Source organism: Vicia villosa, unplaced genomic scaffold, assembly GCF_029867415.1.
Source record: "Vicia villosa cultivar HV-30 ecotype Madison, WI unplaced genomic scaffold, Vvil1.0 ctg.000955F_1_1_2_unsc, whole genome shotgun sequence".
NCBI lineage: Eukaryota > Viridiplantae > Streptophyta > Magnoliopsida > Fabales > Fabaceae > Vicia > Vicia villosa.
In genome coordinates, this window is record NW_026705428.1 from 22,351 (window position 1) to 50,001 (window position 27,651).

General features: G+C 35.9%; 1 pseudogene; it reads right to left on the reverse strand.

The window, feature by feature from the left end:
* Nucleotides 1-22,781: 22,781 nt before the first annotated feature.
* LOC131632524 (uncharacterized) lies at nt 22,782-26,092 on the reverse strand (annotated as a pseudogene).
* Nucleotides 26,093-27,651: the final 1,559 nt, after the last annotated feature.

Below are 27,651 nucleotides of genomic sequence, written 5' to 3' on the forward strand. Positions count from 1 at the left end.
ACAACCGACACCGATTCAACAATACACCTCAGTAGTGTCAAGCTTTAACGCGACGTCACAACATCATCACGGAAACTACAGATTCCATACCACCATCTTCATCGTCGAATCGTCGTCGATGAGTTGTTTTGCGAAGAACAAAGAGAGTTGTTGGATGCGTGAGAAGCGGAGTGTGGAACAGAGAAAAAGAAGTGAAGAATAGAAAAACGTCACTACAACGCGCGTGGGCTTTAAAAGCGCTTTTTTTGGCCTTTAACAGCACTTTAAAGCGCTGCCAAAGCCAGCGCTGGCGTAGGCTACGAAAGCGCTTTTAAAAGCGCTCTGGTAGACCCCCCTATAAGAGCGCTTTTTCCAGAAAAAGCGCTCTGGTAGACCCCCCTATAAGAGCGCTTTTTACAGAAAGCGCTCTGGTAGACCCCCCTATAAGAGCGCTTTTTTTGGAAAAAGCGCTCTGGTAGACCACCTATAAGAGCGCTTTTGCTGGAAAAAGCGCTCTGGTAGCCCCCCCTACTAGAGCGCTTTTCCAAAAGCGCTTTGGTAGGTTGCGTTTTTTTTTATTTAATCTTTGGCAGCGCTTTTTGTAACAAAGCGCTTTCGTATGTGGACCTTTAAGAGCGCTTTTCAAAAGCGCTGTCGTTGCTAAATGAGATATTTTAAAGTGCAGCCTATAATTTCAGCCTCCCAGATCGACCTGTAATATTTTCGACCTGTAATATATTTTCAACCTGTAATATTTTCGATCTGTAATATATTTTCGACGATATATTTTCAACCATAGGTAGGACTATATATATACTAATATAATACCATTATAATATCCAAAATTATATATATACATCATTATGTCAATCAAACTAAATCTCTAACATCAACAATATTATACTTCAAATATTAATTGGCAACAATATGAACAAAGTTAGTAACCATATATCCTGGAGTACTATAATATTCTCTTCAAATCGACACAAATCCTACTACATGAATAGCTGATGAATATAAAATTGACACAATTCCTCTTTGATTTCTTCCAACTTGAGTTTCGTGTAAGAAGCAGCACGGAATTCGTCAAAGTACTACAGAATAAAAACATAATATGAATGATTTAGTTAAATGTAATAAATTATAAGAAGTTATCTAATTAAGTTATAAATCCATACCGTGATTGGAATCTCTAATTGATTCATTTGAAGGATTTCTTTCATAAACCTCAAAACAAAGTATCCGCAGTCTGAACTATTCCGCTGTATCGGACACTACATAGAAAAACAAATAAGAAATTATAGTTGTCTTGTTTTATCAAGTAGCATAAATATTATAAGCAAAATTGTGAAAAATAATGTACCTGCACTTTGATCCAAGTAATGTTGTTTGATTTAGTCCGGGATACCTGTGCGTCTCGTTGACTTTGGAACACTTGTATTGATCTAACAAAAATATAAAAGCATATATTTAGATCAATCTCACAAATAATTAAATATATAAATATACAAGAATATTTAGAACGATCCCACTTACAAATCAATAATTTCCTTCATAGCCGGATAATTGCTCCACTCACCATCTACCGAATTCAGAAAATATACAACTTCTCTTATCGGGTTGATAGCAAGCAACAACCAGTGTGCTCTATAAATTAAAACAATAGGTTATATAAAAATTTTGCTACGCAAAAGAAACAAAGATTAAATGAACCAAGAATGAGAAACTAACCCTACTGGTCGGGTATTATACGCCCAAAGAATCAGACTTTCTGTATTGCCGGATGACATGAATCTATCGACTAAGCGCTGTCTAACTGATTCCGGTTCCGAAGCAATTGTCATTCCGCTGCAATGGGCGGAAGACACGAAACGGAATCTGTTTGACAATGCAGTCCCGCGCAACACTCTGTCATGTAACAACCTTAAATAAAAACATTATAAACATATTAGCGGATGAGTGAAAAACATAATAAACATAATGTGTAAATAAATTGTTCGACTAATTAAATAATATATCGGATGAGTGAATATTACCGGATGTACGAGTACATATTAGCGACGCCTAGTTGTTCTTGCGTAAAAATCTCTTCCAAGTCATCTATTGCAATATGTGAAATGAATTCAACACCAAAGATACCTTCCTCCATATTGATTTGACGGAGAGCACCTTCCTTCAAATCGCACATATCAACAAGTGTTCCGAGCGTCGTCCGGTATCGAGGAAAAAAAGCACCACCTTTTTTTGCCGCTTGCTTCGGAGGACCCTTAGGCGGTACGCTACGAACGACCTGTGTCACTTGTTGTGACTCCCGAGCAGATGCCTAAAAATCAAATAACGATCGATAAAATATAAAATCATGCAGTTTTAGATTCAAATTATATATTAACACCTTAAATGTACCTCTTTTAGTGATGCAACAAACTCCTCCTCCTGTAAAATCCCTTTGCCCTTAATTGCGGGTTTTGTAGGAGCAGTCTAAAATTAAAATGTAAAAAATAATTAACGTAACGGTGCAAAATTGACATTCGAAAACTAAATGATTCATAATGGTTTTGAATATACCTCATCACCAATGATAATGAGCTCCGAGGGCCATGCAACAAATGACCCTATTGCATCTCGCATCAATGTTGTCTCTGAGACCATGTCAGGTACCGGTAGCACCGCATCATGATCTAATACAACATCAACTGACTTTCAGGTGTCCATCCGGGAGCGGTCTATGGTGAAGTAAATCTCCCACAGTGTTGTGCACTTTTCCCTTGCCAACTATGCGATAAGACGGTGACGATAAGTATAGTTGGCAAAAAGAAATGCCCTAAACCAATAGTAAATATAAAGTCATTATCGTTAATAAAATAGAACAATTTGTAAGGAAAAGAAATTTATAATTACCTCGGGAAGTTTTCTTTGACAGTTGAAACTAGCTTTATCACTACTTTCTTTCACCGATGCAGTATTGCACTTTTCTCTCATATACATATCTTTATCTCTTTGCAATTCGGAGACTTGTGCTTGCAGTTCCTGCAATTTTTGCAACACTTCTTCATTTGAAGGATTTCTTCTCCTAGGATGCTTGTAAAAAGAGGTTGGAGTCACACCATGACCCTTACCCCTCACCCGACCGGGATACTCGGGAGCATCTAGTGCTCTACTAAGTACGCTCCTATCATCCTGGTCCTCACCGGTGGACACCGATTGCGATAAGGTCTCCTGTAATTCATTTACATTTCAATAATTATTAGTGGAGATAAAAAATCATTTATATATTAAAAAACATTTGATTTAATTAAAGACACAGTAATATACTTACACATTCAGTATAAACTCTCTGAACATCGGGATCGACAGCTTGATTTTTGCCCACACGAGCTTCCTTCCACAACACATGTACAGGAAGTGAAGTTTCCTCACTTTTAGTCTCCTCTAACTATGCATTGACACAAATGATAAAATCGTCAAATAAAACACATTTAGACAATTAATTAAAACGCATTTCTATTTACTTACAATTTTATCCTCTAAGCGTGCATATCCCAAACGCCCTTTTTTGTATGGATACGCGGGTTTGGATGCTCTCGCACTATTCGTGGCACTCCTTTTCCGAAAATCTTCATCTCTTTGATTTACAAACTCAACCCAATCTTTTTCATCAATGAAGATCTCATACTTTTTTGGCCGTCCCGGTGCCTCTTCAAGAAAGTTTCCATCTTTATCCTTAAGATAGGTGTTTGTCAAAAAAGCTTTCCACCCTCTATATCTTTTTCCGGCCAAACTAAGTATGTAGCGTCTACGATCATCTGGTATCTCAAAAGTCCTCTGCAAAAAAACATACGCATAGTGTGTTAGTATAAGTAATTTAAAGAATTTATCGTCAAGATAATAACAACAATTAACCATATATGATATATACCTGAAGCTCGTCCCAAATCGCTTTTTTTTTTCGCATCCAACTCTTCGCTTTTCAGATTCCATTTAGCTACGGAGACTGGAATATGCATACGAACAAGTGTACCAATATAGCTTGTCAACTTTGCAGAATTAGGACCAATTGGTTGGTTTTCAGAATTCCATTCCAAATGGTATACTAATCCTTGGTCTCTATGTCGAATGATTCCCTTCATAATGGTGATGCCTCGTGCAACTTCTTTTGCTTCAGTATCAGGTGGAGCATTTGTACCCGGAGCATCTCTTTCTTGAGCATCTCTTTCTTGTGAGTTTTCTTGTGAGTTTTCAGGTGGAGCATCTCTATCCGGAGCCATTGAACCTGTATCAAACAAACTAAAGCACATTAGTACACTATTAATGAGCTAACAATCTATACAAGTCAAATGGAAGTCAAACCATGCATGTACAAGTAATTCGGAAACGAAATCGGTACAAATCAAAATAAGCGTCAAAAAAGAAAGTTGTCGGAATTGAACGAAATTTACATGGCTATGGTAAAACGTCCCCACGGACTCAAAAATAAAGTCGGTTTTCCGAAATTCAGACCCTAAGCCCGACTTTTGATTACGGGCAGAAGAAAAACCGATAAAAAAACAGTCCCGAAATGTAAAGATAAGTGCATGAACAGCTCCGGAATCGTCAAAATAGTATATTTACATGTAAAGAAGTCGACAAACGGATACATGGTTCAAAAGTTATGTACAAAACGAGAATATGCACCAAAATTGAATAAGTACTATACTATTGAATAAAACAATCGGTACAAATTGAATAAAGCAAATTAGTCGGAATATGTATACTATTACCTTTATCACTAACGTCTCTTTCTTTTCTTGGTAGGATTGTGTTCTACGCGTCTCTTAACAACGCGGACGGTTGGATTGATCCAAATACCCTCATTATGATCATTTCTGGTACAAGATTCATTCTCATTTTGATCGTTTCTTGTACAAGATTCAATGCCAACACCAATATCACCTTGATCTTCAATGTATTTTGTTAGATAAAAGCACTATAGACCATTTCGTACTTGTCGGATCATTGACATAGAACACTTGTTTAGCTTGAGAGGCTAGAATGAAAGGCTCATCTTTGTACCCTACCCTATTGAGATCCACTTGCAAAAATCCTGACTTATCCATTCGTATGCCACTATTATTTTTAACCCACTTGCAACCAAATACAGGAATCTGAAACTTCGCGTAATCAAACACCAAAATGCGCTCGATAACCCCAAAATATGACAAATTTGCAAATTTCGGATTTAAGTCATTCGCACTTGATATGTGCATTGCTTTAGCTACGAAGGTAACACCACTATTTGGCATAGTACTTTTATCATCTTGTTCTTTGGTATAAAATGTGTATCCATTAATTGCATATGCGCTATAAGAAAGCACAATTACACTTGGACCATAGGCTAAACATCTCAACCTTTCTGTTACTGAAGCAGGATCTGAATGATACTTTGAATAAATAAGATCCCTAAACCACGGTATGAAACTTCGATTGTGCTCTCGTACTATCCAGCTCTCATTTCTATTTGGATTTAAATCTCGGAGAACAACCTTGTGCATTTCAACATACGGCTCAACCTCAATCTCATTGTGCAGAACATACAAGTGCGCTTGATCCCGTTCGACCATTGATACTGTCACAACTTTATTTCCAATTAGCCTTTTTCCTTCTTTTTTTTCGACAATATGAGATTTGGGGAGTCCAATTGATTGAACATTTGACAGATATTCAGTACAAAACTCAACCGCTTCTTCAACAACGTATCGTTCGGCAATACAACCCTCCGGTCGACTTCTGTTTTTCACGTACCCTTTTAATATTTTCATATAACGTTCAGCAGGGTACATCCATCTCATATAAGCTGGTCCGCACAATTGTGTCTCTTTCACAAGATGAACGACTAGATGAACCATTATGTCAAAAAACGAGGGAGGAAAATACATTTCAAGATCACATAAAGTAACAACTATCTCTGTTTGCAATGTTGGTAAGATCGCGGGATCGACCACCTTACTGCAAATTGACCTGAAGAAGAAACACAGCTTAGTTATTGCGCTTCTTACTTTTTCTGGCAGAATAGAACGTATACCTATTGGTAAAAAATGTTCCATTATAACATGGCAATCATGCGTCTTCAAACTCTTTAACTTGAGGTCTTTCATGGACACAAGTCTTCTAATATCTGAAGAGTAGCCTTCTGGAACTTTAACTTCACTGAGGAACTTACACAACGTTTTCTTCTCCTTTCTAGATAGAGTGTAAACAGCAGGTGGCAGATATGTTCGTCTTCCTTTCGTCACGGGTCCCAATTCAGTTCTCATTCCCATGTTTACCATGTCCTTCCTTATGTTAAGGCCATCCTTAGACTTTCCTTGTATATTGAGTAACGTACCTATGGCGCTGTCAAATACATTTTTTTCAATATGCATAACATCCAGGAAATGTCTTACATACAACGACTTCCAATATGGAAGTTCAAAAAAAATTGACTTCTTCTTCCACCCACCCTTGACAAGTGAATGTGCAAAAGGCTTGCCAAACTGAGTGCTCACATCTTTCACCTTTTCAAAAATTTGATCACCTGACAAAAAAGGCGGGGTTGTACGATGTTCGGCCTTTCCATTGAATGCTTTTCTCCACCCACGGTAGTGATGATTAGAATTTAAGAATCTACGATGGCCGAGAAAGACATTCTTCTGACAAAGCTCCAATCGTGTCGTATCGGTTTCATCTTCACAAACAGGACACGCCTTTTGACCTTTATTGCTGTACCCGGATAGATTTCCGTATGCTGGAAAATCATTAATTGTTCCAAACAACATCGCCCTCAAGTTGAAACTTTCCTTCCTATACCCATCGTAAACCTCCACACCGTTCTCCCACAAAAACTTTAAATCTTCGATTAAGGGTGCCAAGTATACGTCTATGTCATTCCCTGGTTGTTTAGGCCCAGAAATTAGCATAGATAACATCATGTACTTACGCTTCATACATAGCCACGGAGGTAGGTTATAAATCATAAGAATCACAGGCCATGTGCTATGCGAGATACTTTGAATACCATGCGGGTTCATTCCATCAGTAGACAATGACAACCGAAGGTTTCTTGCTTCTTTTCCAAATTCAGGATAATCAGTATCAACTTTCATCCATTGTGGTGAGTCTGCCGGATGTCGCAACTTTCCATCAATAATTCTTTCATCTGCATGCCAAGTCAAGTGTCTTGAATCGGTCTCACTACGATACATGCGTCTAAATCTCGGAATTATAGGAAAATACCATAAGACTTTAGCAGGAGACAACTTTTTCTTATATCGAGGGGCACCACATTTAGGACACTCATTCAACGCTGCATACTCGTTTCGAAACAAAACGCAATCGTTTGGACATGCATGTATCTTATCATAGCTCATGCCAATAGAGGACAACATCTTTTTGGCTTCATACGTTCGATTGGGAAGAACATTATCCTTTGGTAGCATATCTTTCATAAGGGCTAATAACTCTGTGAAACTTTTATCCGACCATCCATTGTCCGCCTTTAAGTTGTACAACTTTAACACCGCAGACAATCTTGTAAATTTTGAACAACCATCATACAACGGTTTCTCTGCATCGCTTACTAACCTCTCAAACATTTTGGGACAATCCTCAAGATCTTCTTCAAGCGCTTCTGCAATCTCTTCGACTCGATCGCAATCGTATGTGTCTGTGCAATCGTCGTTTAAAGCATACTTCCTATTACACCTTGACTCAGCATTCCCGTTAATTTTCTCACCATGCATTGTCCAACATGTATAACTTCTATCAATTCCAAACCGTAGTAAATGGGATGCCAACTTATTCCCGTCAAACTTACCCCCATAACAGCAACCCAAGCAAGGACACGGCATTCGAAGCGGGTCTTCGGAGTGCGCAACCGCAAACTCAACCAAATTCCCATACCCCTTTCTCGTACTCTTTCGACAATCGGTTTGAATTCATCCATGTCTTATCCATGTCTTAATTAAGCTAAACAAATGCTTCTTGGTTTCTCTATCAGGTACTAAGGAATTCTGTCAAGATAATAAATAGCTATCATCATAATAGAATACCTAATCAGAATACCTAATCAGAATACCCGATTTCTTAAAGAAGACATTACCTTATTTCAAGGTAATATAAGTCCACAAACAAAAAAACTGGTTGAGAGACACTGTTTGCTTTCATAATATTATTTTGACATACATTTTTATATTAGCAAAAGAATAACTAATTACCTTTAGAGAAATTCAGAAACTTCTAGAACCACACACCGTAAGCTAATCTGATGTCTCTAGTGATATTCTTTTAAAAAATCTTTAATATCCCCTGAAAAATAATCATCACCCAGATGTTATAGCGATTCTAGATACATAGTACCGCAAGGTAAATCAAAGTTTAACAACTACTTAGAAACCGGGGCAGCAACTACGCATGTCAAAACAACGTCGTGAAAACGACCACAAATCATAGTCGAGTCATACAAATGGAGAAATCAAGGTGGAGCAATTATATCTCATGAGAAAACAACAATTTAGCATGTATTTTCATAACGGGGCAGCATTAATGTCTAACGAGAAAGCACAGAAATTTCATGAACATATTAATATGACAGTAGAGAAGTCAAGTATGCATTAAGTTGAAATTAAGTCAGATTGTACGAGCAAAACAAAATACGGGACAACATCGAATTTACACATGGAATGCTCGAAAGGTCGAGCCAAAATCGCACGAACATGCTACAATGCTCACCAATTATCAACACAACCACATATAAAATGGGCATCAAGTAAATCGTGATTTACATTCCGAAAATGTGGAAATAACATAAACATTCATACAATTACACAATTACGAGTAAGTTTTGAATAATTATTCCATGCTTGTATTCACCTTAACTTGTCAGTAGGCATTGTACTTTGAAATGAACATTCAAAATCAGATGTACAAACATACTGTGCACATTTGTTTTTCCTTTTACTAATATCAGAAAACTTAGGAAAATCATAGAAACAAAATGGTGGATAAAACTCAGTAGCAAAGCATGAGTGAAACAAAAGTAAGTGAATATTTTTAGAACTCAGTATAAATAAAACTCAGTATAAATAAAAGAATCTTATTTTTTCCTCTACAACCGTAATTGTAAAAGCAAGTGATTTCATGGTTGCATCATATAGGTAAATACTATATATACTACAAGTATAATAATAAGATAGCAACACAAAAACAAATTTCTACATTACAGAAATTATGAACTTTGATTCTCTCATAAATGTTTCAAAGTATTCTCACAATTTGCTCTTAAAATAGTGGGAAGACTTTACCTGAACAGAAGCAGAACTGGACTTTGATTTTGACCAAGAAAAACCCTAAAATCCCACAAGACTTTGATTTTGACAGAAGCAGCAAGAAGACAACGACGGCGGCTAGTTGAGACGACGACGGAGGGACGGAGGAGGGGCTGAGACCACGGCGGAGGGAGTGAGAGCGAGGAAGCAGAGAGTACGTGAGCGAGGAAGAAGAAGATGTACGGAGGAGTTTTGTGTTTCTAAATAAAATAGCGTGTTTTAGTTTTATGAAAATTTTAAAAAGGGCTACCAGAGCGCTTTTCAGAAGCGCTTTCATACACCCCCCCTTATACCAGCGCTTTACTACTAAAAGCGCTTTCGTACCCTCCCCCTATAAGAGCGCTTTTAAAAGCGCTTTCATAACCCTACCTATAAGAGCGCTTTTAAAAAGCGCTTTCATAACACAACCTATAAGAGCGTTTTTTGTCATACCCCAAAATTTAACCTATTTTATTTAATATTTTACTCTATTATTTAGCATATTATGATTATTATTCTTGTTTGTTTTTATATAAAATGTGTATGCAAAATAGGGGTGTGAGCTGTTAAAATATTTCTTAGGCCCATAGAATTAGAGTCCATATAGAAGTATCTTGTTTTAATATTTATCTTACCTATATTTATTTAATTAATTAATCTAAATAATAAATATTAGTAATAAAAAAATGTAAAAAGAAAATTAATTAATAAAAGGAGGGACGCCTATGTCCATGTTTTTAGGATAGATTTTTGTTTTATTAATAAGCCAATTAAGATGTGATGACTTTTTCAATAAAAGAAAACTACCATCGTGATACTATATCAATTGTTATTGTTATTATTTATTATTATTTGTTATTATAATATGTTTTAATCTCTTCAACCTTTTTACAGTAAATAATTTTAGTGAGTGTTAACTTCTAATTGTATTATCATGCATTATGTTAACTAATATTATTAATTATTATTGTTAAATAGTCTATTAATTAGATATTGTTATTAGTTAATAATACTATTATTACTCATTATTGTTAATTCAAATTATTATTAAAAAAAAAGTATGTTTTATTTCGATCAAGTCAAATTTAGGTAAAAAAAAAAAATCCTGTTCATCTCCTTCCTTCACCCAAACCAGCGCCGCCCAGCCATGCTCAAACACCAAACCCTAATTCGTCCCAGGCCCATTTGAATCAAGACAAAATCGAGATGGAAGAGGAAAGATTGTTAATATGAATCAATACAATATTGCAAACAAATCAAACTTTATTATTGTCATTCAAACAAAAATCAGAAATTTAAAACTATAACAAAATCGGATCAAACATTAAGACGAAAATCAAATCCACAATTACAATGAATTAAACTAATTAAAAGCTATTTCCTAATTGAATCAATCCTAAAACTCTATAAAACGGAGGACAAAAAAAAAACAAGGGGAAAAGAAAAAGAGTTTGGAGAGGACCGAAAAGAACAACACTGCTACACCAAATCCCATTCCATAAAAATTCAGCTTACACACAGTGAAAATTAAAATAGAAAATATTCATAAAACAAACACTGCTCCAACGAACCGTGCCATACCACCGCAAAAGTCGCCAAGTCAACCGAGCAAACCGAGCCATCAACGGCCGTTGACCGGAATACACGCGGCAACCTTTTCGACGGGATCGGTGCGATGTATCACCAACTCATGTTTTTTCCGATAGGTAAATGTTAATATCCATTTTTGATACCTTTGATTCATATAGAATTGTTGTGTTATTGCTGAACTTTTTTGTGAGATGTGTTTATTGGTTGTGAGTTGAGAAAAGAAACTATTAAAGAAGAAGAAAGGTTAGAGGAAGATGAAAATGAAATGGGTATGTGGGTTTCACGTTTGGAACTTTAGATGTGGTAATATTTGTTTTGTTTTTTTTTTATCTTTTAATAATGCTTTGACACATGTGGCAACACTAATGGCCATGTAATTGGTGGAAAAGTCAAATGTTTGTTGCTAGATGTGTTTCTAACGTGCAGATGGTGGCTACATGAGGTGTACATCCTTGACATTAGGGGTGTACATGGGTTGGGTCAACCCGGAAAACCCGGTCAAACCCACCCAAAAAAATCCACTTAAATGGGTTGGGCCGGATAATTGGGTGGGTATGGTTTTACAAACATAAAAATCCATTAAAAAAAGTGGGTTCCGGATAAAACCGGACCCGGCCCAAAAAAACCCATAGACCCGGTATCAAACATTTCATTAGGTTATTATTAATATTATTACTATTTTTTCATAGGGAAGGGACGTATAACAACAACTGACTGCCGCATTATATCGTGAAAATCTCAAAGGTCTAAACTTTAAACTCAATTGCCTCTTCTTCTCAATTTCAATTTCCTAAACGAAATGGCTGCTCTTTCTTCTCCCAGCTTCTCAAAATTCCAAATATTTGATGGTTTTGATTATTGTCTTAAATTAACTTCAGTTTCCAAAATCCCTAACCCTCAATTGAAAATCGGAACATGCTTGTTTTAAATTAAGAGTGTTGATTGCTTCCCACAACAAACCCATAACTAAAACATAACTCTGTTTCTTACTTATTACCAGCCATTTTCACGAACCTGAGGGTTGGGAGGCAGAAGCTGCAACTCTTTTTGTCTCTGCGTCGGCACTGCTTCTTCGACCTTGTACGAATACTCTCATAATCAATCATAAATGGTAAGTATATTTACATGTTTGTTACTAATTCTTCTTCATTTAATTCTTCATTGGATACCAAGTACTGACTGTTGCAAGAAAAAAATTGAGGACTAAATAGCTTGTGAACAAACCACGACCTATTTATTTAGTTTTATTTATGAGCAACAATAGATATTTAACTAATTATAATTCCATTGCTCTATTGCATTTACTTCACATGATATAGCTAATATATATTTTATTATCATCAGCTTGATTTGATTACCATGAATGATAGCCTCTGTTTGCTTTAATCACTGTCTAGTTTAATTTCTATTTTCCACAGTCAATTAGACACTAATATTAGAGATACCTATTTGGTAGAAATGATTTTAGTTACAAATTATTTTTTCACAACCAGAACTTATATACTTCCCTGTGTCATTTCCTTGGTTAACCAGAAACTATTGACTGTTACTGCAGGAGAATATGAATGTTGGTGATGTTCCCACAAATGCTGTTGAAAATCCAATTGATGTTGATTCTGATCTAGACTCTAAAAGTGATGAGGTTGTTAACATTGGAAAAGCTCCGAGACGTTCTCGTGCTTAGGATCATTTTGTAAAACAAGGTAAGAGGGCAAAGTGTATTCATTGTAATAGGTCATATGCTGCTGATGGTAATACACATGGAACCTCAAATCTCAATAAGCATTTTAAGAAATGTCCTAAGAATCCAAATAGGATAACTGACAAGGCACAAAAAACTATTGTACTTGGGAAGCAAGTAGAGGGTGATAGTAATGTGTCTTTCAAGCTTGTTGAATTTAATCAAGAAGAGTGTAGATTAGAACTTGCTAAGATGATTATTATTGATGAGCTTCCCTTTAAACATGTTGAAGGTGTTGGATTTAAAGGTTTTATGAGTCGTGCTCAACCTCGTTTGAAAATTCCTAGTCATGTAACAGTTGCTAGAGATTATATGCAATTGTATAAGGAAGAAAAAATGGTCTTAAGATCTTTATTGTCTCTCAACCATCAAATGGTTTCATTGACCACCGATACATGGACCTCAATTCAGAATATGAACTATATGTGTGTGACATGTCATTTCATTGATGAAGGGTGGGAATTACAAAAGAAAATCTTAGGCTTTGGGTTGATTGCTAACCATAGGGGTGACACCATTGGTAAAGCCTTAGAAAAATGCTTGAAAGATTGGGGAATTACTAAACTTTGCACAGTTACAGTAGATAATGCCAGCCCTAATAATGTTGCTTTATCTTATTTGACTAGACACATGAGTGCGTGGAATGGAAATACCTTGCTTAATGGGGAGTATATGCATTTACGATGTTGTGCACATATCTTGAATTTGATTGTGTCTGATGGATTATTTCTCATTGATTCATCCATTATTAAGATAAGGGCTGCATGCAAGCATGTTAAGTCATCTCCATCAAGATTGGCATTGTTTAAAATGTGTGTGAAAGATGCAAATATTTCTAGCTCGCAGAAGGTTGTAATTGATGTAGCAACAAGATGGAATTCCACATATTTAATGTTGGAGGTAGCTTCAAAATATGAAGAAGCATTCAAACGCTTAGAGGGTGAGGATCCTTCATATGTATCTGAACTTGAGGCTGTAAATGGAACGCCAAGTGTGTATGATTGGAACCGTGCTCGCATGTTTATTAGTTTTTTGAAGATATTTTATGATGCAACCTTAACTTTTTCTTCTTCTTTGCATGTAAGTGCTAACTCCTTCTTTAGAAAGTTGGTGAAGATTCATGGTGCATTGACATCATGGATTCAAGGTAATGATGTTGTGTTGAAAAAGATGGCATTGACTATGAAAGAGAAATTTGACAAATATTGGAGTGATGAGAGTATAAATTATCTTTTGTTTGTAGCTGTTTATCTTGATCCTAGATACAAGCTTGAATATCTTGATTTATGTTTTGGATGGATGTATGGGGAGGAAAAGGGCAAAACAATAATTGTTAAACTTAGAGAACTCATAGGTAAGTTGTTTGATTATTATAAGACATTGCATCCCGTGATTTTAGATTCTAGTTATGCTGCCTCTAGCTCCACTAATGCAATTCAAAGTAATGTTGTTACTATGGATGTTGGAGGTAATATGGATATGGATACTTTGCATCGGATAAGGGTTAAAAGAAGACAAAGTGAACATAAATCAAGTGAGTTGGTTAGATACTTAGAAGATGAAGTTGAAGAAGACTATGATGGATTTGATCTTTTAAAATGGTGGAAAAGTAAGAGCACAAAGTACTTTGTTCTTTCGCTAATGGCTAGGGATATATTAGCCATTCCGATATCTACTGTGTCTTCTGAGTTTGCCTTTAGCACTGGAGGTCATGTTCTTGATCCATATCGTAGTTCTTTGAAAGCTAAAACAGTTAAGGCTTTGATTTGTACACAAAGTTGGATCAAACCTGTCACAAGATTTGTTTTAGATGAAAAGAAAGCTTTTAATGTGGTGGAAATCGAAACAGGTATTAATTATATCTTAGCTTTTAGATTTTAATTTCATCGTTTATTTTTATTATAACATTGTTTCTTTTATGTCTTAAGAAATGTCAGATTTGAATGGTCTCGAGGATCTTGCAGCTGAATCTCTTGATGATTAATTAGGTAAAATATGCAATTCTAACTTGTGCAATTTTACTGAGATCATGTCCATTTGTTGAACCTGAGTTGTAAATTTGTAGCATGTTTGTGCTCTTTAATATAAATTGCAGCATGTTTGTAATTCTGTTGTAGATTTCTGTTTGTTTAAATTGCAACATGTTGTGATTCTGTTGTAGCCTGTTTGCATTACTATGAAACAGTTGCATTACAAGTTTAATTATTTAATTCATTTTTTGGCTGCAGGTTTCAAGTTCCTGTGAATTAAAGAATAATTGCTAGTGGAGGTTTTACGGCTAAGGTGAGGCAATTTTCTTTTCAGATTGTGTGTCTATTTTTTGGCATTTAGAAATAACAAATGTGGATAATGATATATGTTAGAAAATTTTCTCTAATTTACTTTTTTGTAGCAGGGACATTTTAATGCAAGAGGTGGTGCTATCAATCAAGAAGGCCAATGGAAAAAGTTTTCTTTCTTTTATAAAGATTCAAAGGGACCATTGAGCAAGCAAGAGTAGATGCAATATGATAATATGCATGTTTTCCTTAGTTATTACTTTTATGTCAAGACTTTTTTGGATTATGTTTTGTGCTCTTTTTGAGTTATATTTTGAGCTCTTTTATGTAATTTGATTTTGATGAAATTTGACTTATTTCTTGCTATTTTTGAATATTGAACATTAACTATTTTAATGAGACATGGTGAATTTTATTATTTGATATATTTATTTATTATTTTATGATATTAAAAAAATAATAAAAATATTTTGGATTACCCATTGCCCAACCCAATCCAACCCGGATATTAGTGGATTTGCCCAAACCGGCCCAATGTTGTAACGGGTGGTTATTTTATGTCACCCAAACCGGAGTTCCCTTTATGGTTCGGGTTTTGGGTTTGGCCAAACCCAACCCAAACCGGCCCATGTACACCCCTACTTGACATCTCTATTGTTTTGTATGTTATTCTTCACTTTTAATTTATTTTTTGGTTATTTCTTTAATTAAATTATTAGTTACTTCATCTAAGATTTAGGTTGATTAACCTTTGACTAAATTCTCTAACTTAGTGTTCTTTTATTTAGCTTTAAAAATTAAATATTAAAATTCACAAAATAATGTTGTCTCTCTTGGAAATAAATTAGCCTATACATAAATCACACACTTTTAATCAAATTAATTTAATTATAACACTTTCTCCGAATAATACGACGAGTGGATGACAATTTCACTACGTCTTTGAGTTGGTCGACTCTCTATGTCGTACCGACCAAATATCCGAAAACACAATTAAAATTCAAAATATAATTATTCTAAATATAACACATCACTAATTATTAATTACAAAAATACAAAAAAGGGATTGTACACCAAAAATACTTTTTTCATAACTACGAACTACGGTAAAACTGCGAACTACGTAAAACACACTCAACATACAAAATAACGTACAATCCCATAAAAAACACCAACAAATAACTACGAACTACGTTGACTCTGATCCTCCAATAAGGAGGTACGTAGGCATCTGGGCAACCAGAACGAGTCCCCTTCCCTAAAAATTAAGTAGGTTTGTGATTTCATTCTCTACCCTATTGTATACCTTTAACCACAACTTTTTATAAACCTTACCATAAAATTCTTATTATAAACCTTATTATAGAGACACTGTAAACCTTAAGGAAGGGTTAAGGGTGCCTAACACCTTCCCTTGACCCTAATTTCTCAACTTACCTAGAAAACTCTTAAATAGGTTTTATCCCATATTTTCCCTTATCCTTAGGATAGAATAAATATAGGTGGCGACTCTGTAGTTTAAGTTATATACTTAAAATTTTATGCCGGTCGTAACACTTTTAAAAAACGCTTTCATTACCCCCACCTATAAGAGCGCTTTTCTAGCGTGATTTTTAATTTTGTTTTTAGCCAAACCTACCAAAGCGCTTTTGGGCAAAAGCGCTTTCGTAGGGGTGTTGTTAAAAGCCAAATTTGGCGTAGTGCGTGAGGAGAGAGTTTGAGGGATAAGAGGCAGATCATGTTTACTTCTTTTTGTCATGGAAGGGTGTCTTCCAAACTCGTGTGTATGTGTGATTAGAATGTTGGTGATTAGGTCGTTGATACAGCTCCTGGGACTGGAAAACGGTACAACATCATTGAGGTGATTGGAAGTGGGATGGAGATATTCCATATATAGAGAGGATCTAGGTAGAAGGGTCATTGGGTAGGGATTAAGTGAAGAGTTGTAAACGAGGTTGTTTAGCTCTGAATTAATACTGCTGATAGTGGACTTCCTTCCTGGCTTGGTAGCCCTCAGAGTAGGTGTGTTTGTCACCAAATTGGGTCAACAACTGATTTTGTTCTTTACTTTTCAATACTACGTGAAATCGTTTATATCTTGCCTGCGTATTTTATGACAGGCCGGATATCTCAACATCTGATAGGACATATGGGTCTGCTGCTCCAGAATTTCAGTGTTGTAGTTGATGAGCAATTTGGGTGGAAGCCATTGAAGGAATGAAGGCGTAAGAAAAGAAGTAACAAAAACGAAGGGTGCTTTGGAGGTTTTAAAATGAAAGCTGGAGAATGCATAAAGAGCGTAAAATGAAAACTAGAGAAATGAAGTGGGTATTTATACCACCAAGGAACGCAAACGTTTAGAAAGGAAGTGGGAAAAGTGTGGTTACACGACGAATATGTGTCAAGAGAATTACAAAGATTGAGGAAGTTGTTGAGTTGGGGGCACGTTTGTCCTAGGGAGTTGAAGCTAAAAAGTAGGAAAGTGGCTGCATGTTCACAGACGTGACGTTTGATGGAAAAGTCATGATTACAATGACGTTAGAGAGGAGAACTAAAAATATCCATTTCTACCTTTTCAGTCGAAAGGGACATTTTTGGGGGGCAATTTGTCGGCTGGGATTTTATCCAGCCAAGAAAAAGGAATATAAAAAGTCCCTTTGGAAAAGTAATATTACTTGAAGTCGACCGCAACTGCAGTCGACTAGAAAGGATTCCAATAATAGTTAATTGGGCCTGAAAAGTGCCAAAAGCCCAAGGACTATACAACGGCCCAAAACCACGCAAGCAAGAGTTTTAGGAGGGAAACAAAATATGAATGGGGAGTGTCGGTCTTCATGGGGAAGTTAGAGTGAAGAACATGAAGTCCCAGTGGGTTAAAAACTACCATGGAGTCACACGTAATAAAAATGTTTGAAGAAAATGATGTTAAATTATTTCTTGTACGATGGATGACATTAGAACCTTGTTGCGGAATTTTTCAATAATTGAGCGGGAAAGAGCTATAAGGATATCGAAAGTTATTTATTACACAAAATTTTTGAAACATTGTTTCTAAATTTATTAAATTTGCAGCTGAAACATCTATTTTTTAAGAGTGTCTTAAGAATGTAGATAACACAACAGATTTCTTGAGTAAACAAATAATGGAATTTGAATTACAATAGAGACATAAGAGTTGGGTTGAGATTACGTAGGAAAGAAAGAAAAATGCTCAATCTAGAAGATAAACACAATGTCAAACATTTCACGGAGTATCTTATTCGGTACCTCAAATTTATCATCCCCTTAAACACAAGATGGTAAATTTGGTTTTACAATATTTTAATGGTAATTTCCCATGTCTTTGTGGATCTATGTACTTGTAGGTATAATCTATAAGCGATTCAAGGTGTTAAAGGTCTGGATAGCAAGATTTGAAAGGAAATTACTTAGCTTTAATAATGACATGATTTTGATGATGACAACACTTGAAGTTAAGAAACTACTAAAAATAGCTCAAGCGGTCAAACACTACTACAAAAAAACACATTTTAACTCGCACCAAAGGGGTTCTACCTCGGTTACACAAGCAAGGTAACAAAGGGCGTTATGAAAATTTGCCACTTGACCCCTTGGTTTTCGATTAACTGAGGGGATAGTTGCAATGGTCAGTGGTTGGATCCCTAGAAACAACAATTTATATATTCAAAAGTTAATCTCTCCCCTTGTCTCTTTTATTTTCCACTTAATCTCTTTACTTCGAATTTATACTGCATATTTTATTTAAACACTTTTGATAAAATATTATCAAACACTGATTTCAAAAATGATTTTTTTTAATCAATAATTTTTAAACCTCCACACTTCAACCCCCCCCCCCCCCCTCTCGTGTAAGGAGTCACATGTTCAAAAGTGGCATTAAAGTCCAACTCTCGTTTAAAGACTAATCGTCTCAAGATGAATATGAATTCCAACATTTTTTTAACAAGAGGAATTTCTCAAACACTCCTCTACCATTTCATGGTAATAGTTTTTAATTGTGGAAAGCTTGATTTAAAATATTCATTCAAAATTTTGAAATTGAATTTTGAGAAACTATAATCAATGGTCTGTTTATCCCTACTCACCGTGTTAATAGTGAAGTAGTAGATAAACCATATTTTCTTCTAATTGAAGAAGAAAAGAGAAAGTTTGAAATTTATTTAAAAATTAATTTTTTTTATTAATGTCTTTTGATGAAAATAAATTTTTCTATGTCTTTAAATGTAATTATGCCAAGGAAATGTGGAATACTCTTGAAATGATCTATGTAGTTTCTCCAAGAATCGAACATATAAAAATGAACACTTGAGGCGAAGAATATGAATGTTTATTTCACAAAGGTATTTCAATCCTTATAAATTTTGGAAATAATATTAGAACTTCCATAACTAACAAATATTTAAGAATTAAGATTTATAGTAAAAAACTTGATCCCATCCTTAAATCGAGAGATGGGAATGTTATGATTTTTAGGAAAATCCAATAAGGATGAAGGCATGATCTCAATTATAAAATAATCTCTAACAAATTTATCAAAGAACTCCTCTAAAAGAATAAAAATCAACTACAATAATCTCTTTTGAAAGAACAACCTCAGTGGTTGAATGATCCTCAGAAGATTTAACATCAAATGGAGAAACTTCATTAAGAAAATAATATAAAGAATGAATATGATCTAATGTAATCTTCGAAAGAAGAAAGGAGAAAAAGTCTCAAAAAATAATACATTTAGAGATTCAATATCTAGGAGAAATCTCAAAGAGTCATCCTCTGATAGAACCTTTGAGTAATCTTCTTCCAATGAAGAAGATGAAATTTTCTTGAAAGCTTTTCATGAAGAAGACGACGGTGAGATAACAAAGTTATCATACAAGTAATGGTTTAAATTAAGCGCTAAGCTAATTGAAGAAAATGATAAATTAAAGAGTGAAACCTAGATCTTAAAGACTATATTGAGTCTTTAAAAAGTAGTAATGAAGCATTGAAGTATGAAATGGATGACCTTAGAAACCAACCTAATAATTATGAGACTTGTGTCTCGGTGAAAAAATATATGAAAAGATCTACATGAAACCCTAAGTAAATTTACTAAGGGGAAAAATGCCTTGATTTGATTCTATAAAATTAAAGGTTGTCCTTGAATATAAGAGGATTAGGGTTAAATCCAGTAGATCACATAGTAAAGGATTTAATAGTATGAAATTGAATCACCCAATTTACAAATTCCCTCAGTGTAATAGACTTGGACACCTAGAATAATTTTGTCTAAAGAATGTAACCCTAGACCTCTTATGACCAAAGGTGAAAACCTAGTGAGTATTGCAAGGAGGCTTTGTAGTTCAATGAAGTCGTAGTGCATATTAAATGAAGATTTGGTTATAATGATGCTTATGATCCAAGAATGTTCGGGGATGGTGTATATCAACGGTCATGATCAAAGAAAATGTTAGTTGAAGATGGTCTTAGCATTTATGATTTGTGATGATCATCTGGCCAATTAGAAAGTTGAGAAGATAAATTTTTCTTATATCTATTTATCTCTCGTTTTTAACCAACTCTCATATCCAACGATTCCTAGAGAATGACGTACGCTAGCATGTTTCCATTCGCTCGAAAGGGGGAGGCTTTATCAAGATTACTTGATACTTAAGATAGTACTCTCTTTAGAGGATGAATAATTAGAAAACTCGAATTAACCCTCTAAATAAGTGTTTTATTATTTACTCATCATTTTAAAGTTATTTTTACTAATAAAATGTATGATCTTCTAGCATTTTTCAAGAAAGGAGTGCAAACAAGATGAAAAAATGGTGTCAAAAGTAGTGTGCCAAAGTCAAAAATCAACCCAAGGCCTAAAAGCACCAAGGAGTTACATCAAATAGATGTGAGAACAACATTCCTAAATGTTTCTCTAGAGGAAGAAGTTTACATGGAATAACTCGAAGGATTTTCCTCTAGTGAAGGTGAAATCTTAGTTTGTAAGCTTAATAAATCCATCTATGAATTGAACCAAGTTTCCCGCCAATGGTATTTAAAATTTCATGAGGTAATCACATCATTTGGTTTTGAAGAGAATGTCATGGATCAATGTATATACCCTAAGTTCAGTGGGATCAATATATGTTTTCTTGTGTTATACGTGGATGATGTTTTACTTGCGACAAATGATAAGGGTGTGTTATATGAGGTGAAACAATTCTTCTCAAGGAACTTTTATATAAAGGAAATGGGAGAGGCATCTTATGTCATTATCATTAATATCCATAGAGATAGAAACTAAGGCATTTAGGGTTTATCCTAAGGGGGCCTATATTAATAAAGTTCTTAAGAGATTTAATATGAAAAATCGTTCACCGAGTATGACTCTTATCCTAAATGGTGATAGATTTGAATTAAGTCAATGGCCATAAAATGATTTTGAACGGGAACACGTGAAGAATAACTCATATGCTTTAGGTGTAGGAAGTCTTATGTATGCTCAGGTTTGAACTAGACTTGACATTGCATATGCCGTTGGAGTTTTGGAATATATTAGAGTAATTAAGGTGTTGACTCCTAGAAAGCTACAAAGAAGGTGATGGGATATCTTCAAGAAACAGAAATTTGCATGCTTGTGTACAAACAAATATATAATTTGGAAGTAACTGGCTACTCCAATTCAAACTATGTTGGTTGCATTTATACTTGAAAATCAACATAGGGATATGTTATTATGCTAGCTAGTGGAGTTGTATCTTGGAGAAGTACAAAGCAAACCTTGGCTGCTACTTCACTATGGAAGCTGAGTTTGTTTCTTGTTTTAAGGCTACCTCACATGGTGTGTGGTTAAGTTTCATATATGGGCTTAGAGTTTTTTACTCTATTTTGAGGCTATTGAAAATGCATTATGAAAACTCAGCTGCAGTTTTTATGGCTAAGAACAACAAAAGTGAAATTTGATGTAAATACATCGACATCAAATATTTAGCTATAAGAGAACTTGTTAAAGAAATTAAAGTTGTCATCGAACACATTAGCACAGAGTTGATGATTGATGATCCTTTAACTAAAGGTATGCCCCCAAAGAATATTAAGGATCATTTAGTACGAATGGGACTTGATTCCATGATATGATTTTCATTTTAAATTTTTTTATTATTTTGATGAAATGATTTAAAAACCGTACCGGAGATCAAATCGGTGAGACTTTCGATTTAAGGTTCAATTGGTTCAACGGTTAAACTTACGGTTGAACCATTTAATAAAGAAACTAATAATATGAAATTAGTTTTCATAGATATGTCACACATAATCATATATTCACAACTTAATAAATTAAATTTTTAAAAAGTCCATTACAAACCTAATACAACAATATCAATAGTACATATAATAACACAACACTACAACAGAGTTATACACTTCATTTAAACCTTCATTTAAGAATAATTTAAACAAATTAAATAATAAAAACAAAATAATTTAAACTAATTCAAACCAATTTTTTTTGACAAGAGAAAACTATATCATTTCATTAATAATAATATTCTGGATACATGTTGGAATATCAGTAAAATTGTGAAAACTAGCTAGGGATGGAGCCACCCGTGCAAGAGCATGAGCAGCCTCATTGGCTTGTCTTCTAACGAACTTAACATGAAACTTCCTAAAAGAGAGAGTAATTAACCTTCTACAATCATCGACAATAGCTCCGAAGTTCGAGTCGTTTGGCTTCACAGAAATCACACTATCGACAACTTGTTTTGCATCTAATTCAAAATCCATATTATCAAAGCCCAGATTAATAAGCCACTTTATAGCTGACAAAAGGCCTATAGATTCTCCTATAGCCACTCCAGTACATGGGGAAAACCATTATGTTCGTGCTGCAATAAACTGGCCAGCATCATTTCTAATACAGATACCAATGCCTACCTTATTCTGGGAGAAGGATGCATCAATATTACACTTGAGACGACCAACAGAAGGTTTGCACCACCTAGTAACAGTTGATGGAGGATTGATAATCTCACTGTTTTGGCGATGTTGTTGAGCATTTTTCCATCCCGCCAAAAGTTGAGCCGCTCGCTGACAAATTACCTCTGTCGGTTCTTCCGCGGAATTCCAAATATGATTATTTCTCCCTTTCCAAATGCTCCAGAGAATGACGGAGAACAAAGATTGATGGTCATGATTTGAAACCTGCAAAAAGGAAAAAATAACAGAAGCGAACGTCCCTCCATTGCTGATACATTGTTGCAACATAGTCCATAGCCCCGCTTTAGTCCAACACTCGATACTCTTGGGACACTGGAGGAATAGATGGTAGGAGTTTTCATCATTATTACTACAACCAACACAAGTGGCTGGGCAAGAGATCCCTTTATCCAAAAGTCTCCGTCTAGTAGGCACACAATCTCGACATAGCCGCCACAAAAAATTCTTCACTCTCGGGAGAGTTTTAATATTCCATAATAGATTCCAATTTTCATTAATTCTAAGATGAGAAGTATCAATAGCTTCATTGATGCAATAACAATAAGCACTACGAACCGAGAATTTTCCATCTTTTTCACACCTCCAATGCAATTTGTCATCACGGACCGAAATGAAGAGCGGTGTGTTTTGCACCTTTTGCGCAATCTCTTCACCTACTAAAGACAGAACCAATTCATGATTCCATTGTTTACCATGTGGCATCAACAAATCTGAGACTTTGAGATTACTCACAAGCAAATTATGTGGCCACGGGTTTTCTAGAGAAGTACCATCATAAATCCAATTTTGATTCCAAAGCGAAATATTCTCTCCTGATCCTATACTCCATTTGAGACCTCCCTTCATCACAAATTTGGAACTCCAAATACTTCGCCATACATAACTGGGATTATGACCAATATTAGAGTTCATATAATCAGAATTAGGAAAATACATGGCTTTGTAAAGACGAGAGACAATAGTATCAGGATTAGCCATAATTCTCCAAGCTTGCTTGCTTAGCATCGCATAATTGAAAGCACTGCAATTCTTAAATCCCATACCCCCAACATCTTTTGGCATGGATAAGCGATCCCACGACAACCAGTGAATGCCTCTAGCTCTATCTCTTTTATTACCCCACCAAAAGAAATTCATCATCTTTTCAATCTCATCTAATAAAGTAGAAGGGAGAAGAAAAAGGCTCATCATATAAGTCGGAATAGACTGTAACACCGATTTAATCATGGTTTCCCTCCCTGCTTGAGATAAACTTCTACTACTCCAGGAATTAATTTTCTTCCAGATTCTATCTTTAATAAACTTGAAGGTTGCTCTCCTACTTCTACCAACCATAGAGGGGACACCAAGGTACTTACCAATGCCTAGCACTTGTTGAACTCCTAAAGAGGTGGTCAGCAAATTCCTAGTATCTGGATCAACATTCCTACTGCAAAAGAACTCTGATTTCTGGAAGTTGATAGCTTGACCAAAAGCCTCCTCATACGTAGTAAGAATATCCTTCATAATATTAGCTTCTTCATTAGTAGCTCTGAAGAATAGAAAATAGTCATCGGCGAACAGATGGTGAGAGATAATAGGAGCATTCCTACAGATTTTAATACCATGAGTATCACCTCTATTTTCTTCTTTTCTGATAAGAGCCGAGAGACCTTCTGCACAAAGAATAAATAAATACAGAGAGAGAGGGTCCCCCTGCCTCAGCCCACGGCCAGGAGTAATCGGACCAACCGTATTACCATTAACTATCACAAAATACTCAACGGTTTCAACACAAAGCATAATCCACTTAATCCATTTCTGACAAAATCCCATGGTGATAAGAATATCCTTCAAATACTCCCAATCAATCCTATCATAAGCTTTACTGATATCTAGCTTAAGAGCTATCTCGCCAACTTTGCCTCTGGTTTTAGTCTTCATATGATGAACCACTTCAATAGCTGCCATAGCATTATCTAAAATAGATCTTCCAGGAACCAAAGCTGACTGATTATTAGAGACACACTTCCCTAATATTTTCTTGAGTCTGTTAGCAAGGACCTTCGCTATCACCTTGTAAAGGACGTTGCAGAGAGCAATCGGTCGCTAGTCCTTCATCGAGGTTTGGTTTTCGCCTTTAGGAATGAGGGTAATATTAGTTTTATTAAGACTTTCTGGAAAAATGCCAGTTTCAAGCCAATCACAACCAGCGTTGAAAATACCGTACCACACGTATCCCAGAACTGATGATAAAAGCCCGGATTATAACCGTCAGGTCCTGGACTTTTGTCCGCTTGCATGTAGAAAATAGCATCTTTGAATTCTTCAATAGTGAACACCTCTGTCAACAACTCGTTATCATCATCTGTGATGGAACTATCAATAGCTTGTAGAACCCGATCTCGAGAGCTAGGCTTCTCTTGGAATAGATCAACAAAATAGTCATGAGCCACTTGACACATTCCTGAAGTGGAATTAGTGACATCTCCATTTTCTTTTGTTAGAGATTTAATCGTATTAACTTTCTTCCGAACAGTAGCAGTGATGTGGAAAAAGCGGGTATTTAAATCACCATCCTTGTACCAATGAGCTTTAGCTCTTTGCTTCCAGAATAAATCATCTTTCACTAGTAGCAAATTCAAGCGATTCTTAAGGGCTGCAAAATAATTGAAGTTTCTGTCACAAGTGTTATGTCTGGTAGTATCCAACTTCTTACAAGTGTTATCAATCTCCTTGCGAATTTGACACCAATTATGTCGACTCCACTTTAACATTTCTTCTCCACACACATGTTGTTTCATAATAATGTCTTCATGATCACAAGTGAGACATTGCTCACACACGAATTCTTTGAAACCCGGTTCTGTGAGCCACGCGTTTTCAAATTTGAACCCTCTGCGCACAGAATACTGAACCGAGAGAGAGTCACACCTGAGAAGGAGCGGATAATGGTCGGAAGAAGCTGCTGTCAAACATTCTAGCTTCACATTCGGAAAAAGGATACTCCAGTCCAGATTTATCATGGCTCTGTCAAGTCTTTCTTCAACAGCCCTTTCCGTTCCTAAGCTCTTGAACCAAGTAAAGGAATAACCTTCCAGCGGAACATCCGTCAGTCCGGTATCTTGGACAGCCTGTCTAATCCCAGCAATAAGCCAATTGGGTCTATCGGTTCGGCCCTTTTTTTTCAGCAGAAGAAAGAATGTCATTGAAATCTCCAATTATGCACCGAGGTAAATCGGAACTGTCAGCAAGGTTGCGAATTAAATTCCAAGATTCTCGTCTACGCGTACTCTCGGGTAACCCATAAAAACCTGTGAGTCTCCAACTACCATTTATCGGATCTTCAACTAGCATATCGATATGATTATTAGAATAATTTTGGATAGAACACTTTTTGGATGCACGCCAAAACACAGCTATGCCACCACTTCGACCAATGCGATTGACCGTAAAACAAGAATCAAAACTCAACGCGTAACGTAAATCCTCAACTTTATTAGAATAACTTATTGTTTCAAACAGAAATAAAACATCCGGTTTATATCTTCGGACGAGGTATTTGAGGTTCGGAACTACACTCGGGTTACCTAGACCCTGGCAGTTCCAACTTAATACATTCATTTTTCTTGGCAGGCCTGCTGAGCAGCGCCCGCCACTGGTAATTTAACATCAGAAGAAGGAAAATGCTGCTTGGGGATGCCATTTCCAGCAGCTCTGGGTGTGACGACAAGATCAGTAATATGCTGAATGAAGTTGTCAGTTCCATTAGCCTCTTTGTCTAGAATAGTATCTTCGAGCATTAGATCGATCGCTGTAGCAGAATCAGTGTTGGCTTGTTCATTCGGTGCATCCATAGTAGCTTCATCCTTGCGACATCTCTTCTTCACAGGATTCATGTCTCCGTCCTGTTGCATCTCCAATTCTAACAGTATGGATCCTTTTAAGTGCGGTTTGCGACGGGCCTGATTTTTCATAGATGCTTTTGTGGCTGCTATCTTGCTTTTGCCAGTAAAGGATTGAACTATTTTAGCTTGCTCCATATCCGCCATAAAATTGTTAGCAGAAGAGATATTCGCAACATCTCGAATTATTGGGCCAGCCTTTTTTGAATCCAGCACAATAATAACATTTCCATGATTCCATGAAGACTCGAGTCCATTGTTATACCCAATCTTCTTTGCATTTCCAATAGGTTTGATCGGTTCAGCAGCTCCGATACTAACGGGAGTCAGCACAAAGTCAGTCATAGCATCCGGAACAAATAGACTGGTTTTGGCCTGCAAACCGGACTGATTAGATGTGTTGGGGACCTGGCCATCTGTCAAAAGCAAAGTGGATGCTGCAGCAGCTGTGTTGCAATCAACTGAATCCAGAAATATCTTATTTTCAAACACTTTAAATTTTCCGCTTGGCAGCTCTTTGGACGCGTCACGGATTCTGAAGCTCGGAGGGGTGACGTTGTTGTTGTTAAGCACCTGCATAGTAGAAGAAGAAGAGCCTAATTGTGCAGCCCCCACGGTTGAACTTCCAATCTCACTAACAAGCATCTTATTAGCCAATGTCAGCGCCAAATCCGTTACAGTTCTTTGCACATATCTGTTCGCGGTTACGGTAGAGTCATTAGCCATCGAAACATTTCCTTTATCAGTAGGATTAAAAGGAATCCAACTGTTGGTAGCGTCACCGTTTATGACAGTACGTTTGAAAAAAACCAGCTTTTTAGAAGTTGGGTCTCTATTAATCGCAACTCTCCCGTATAACATAT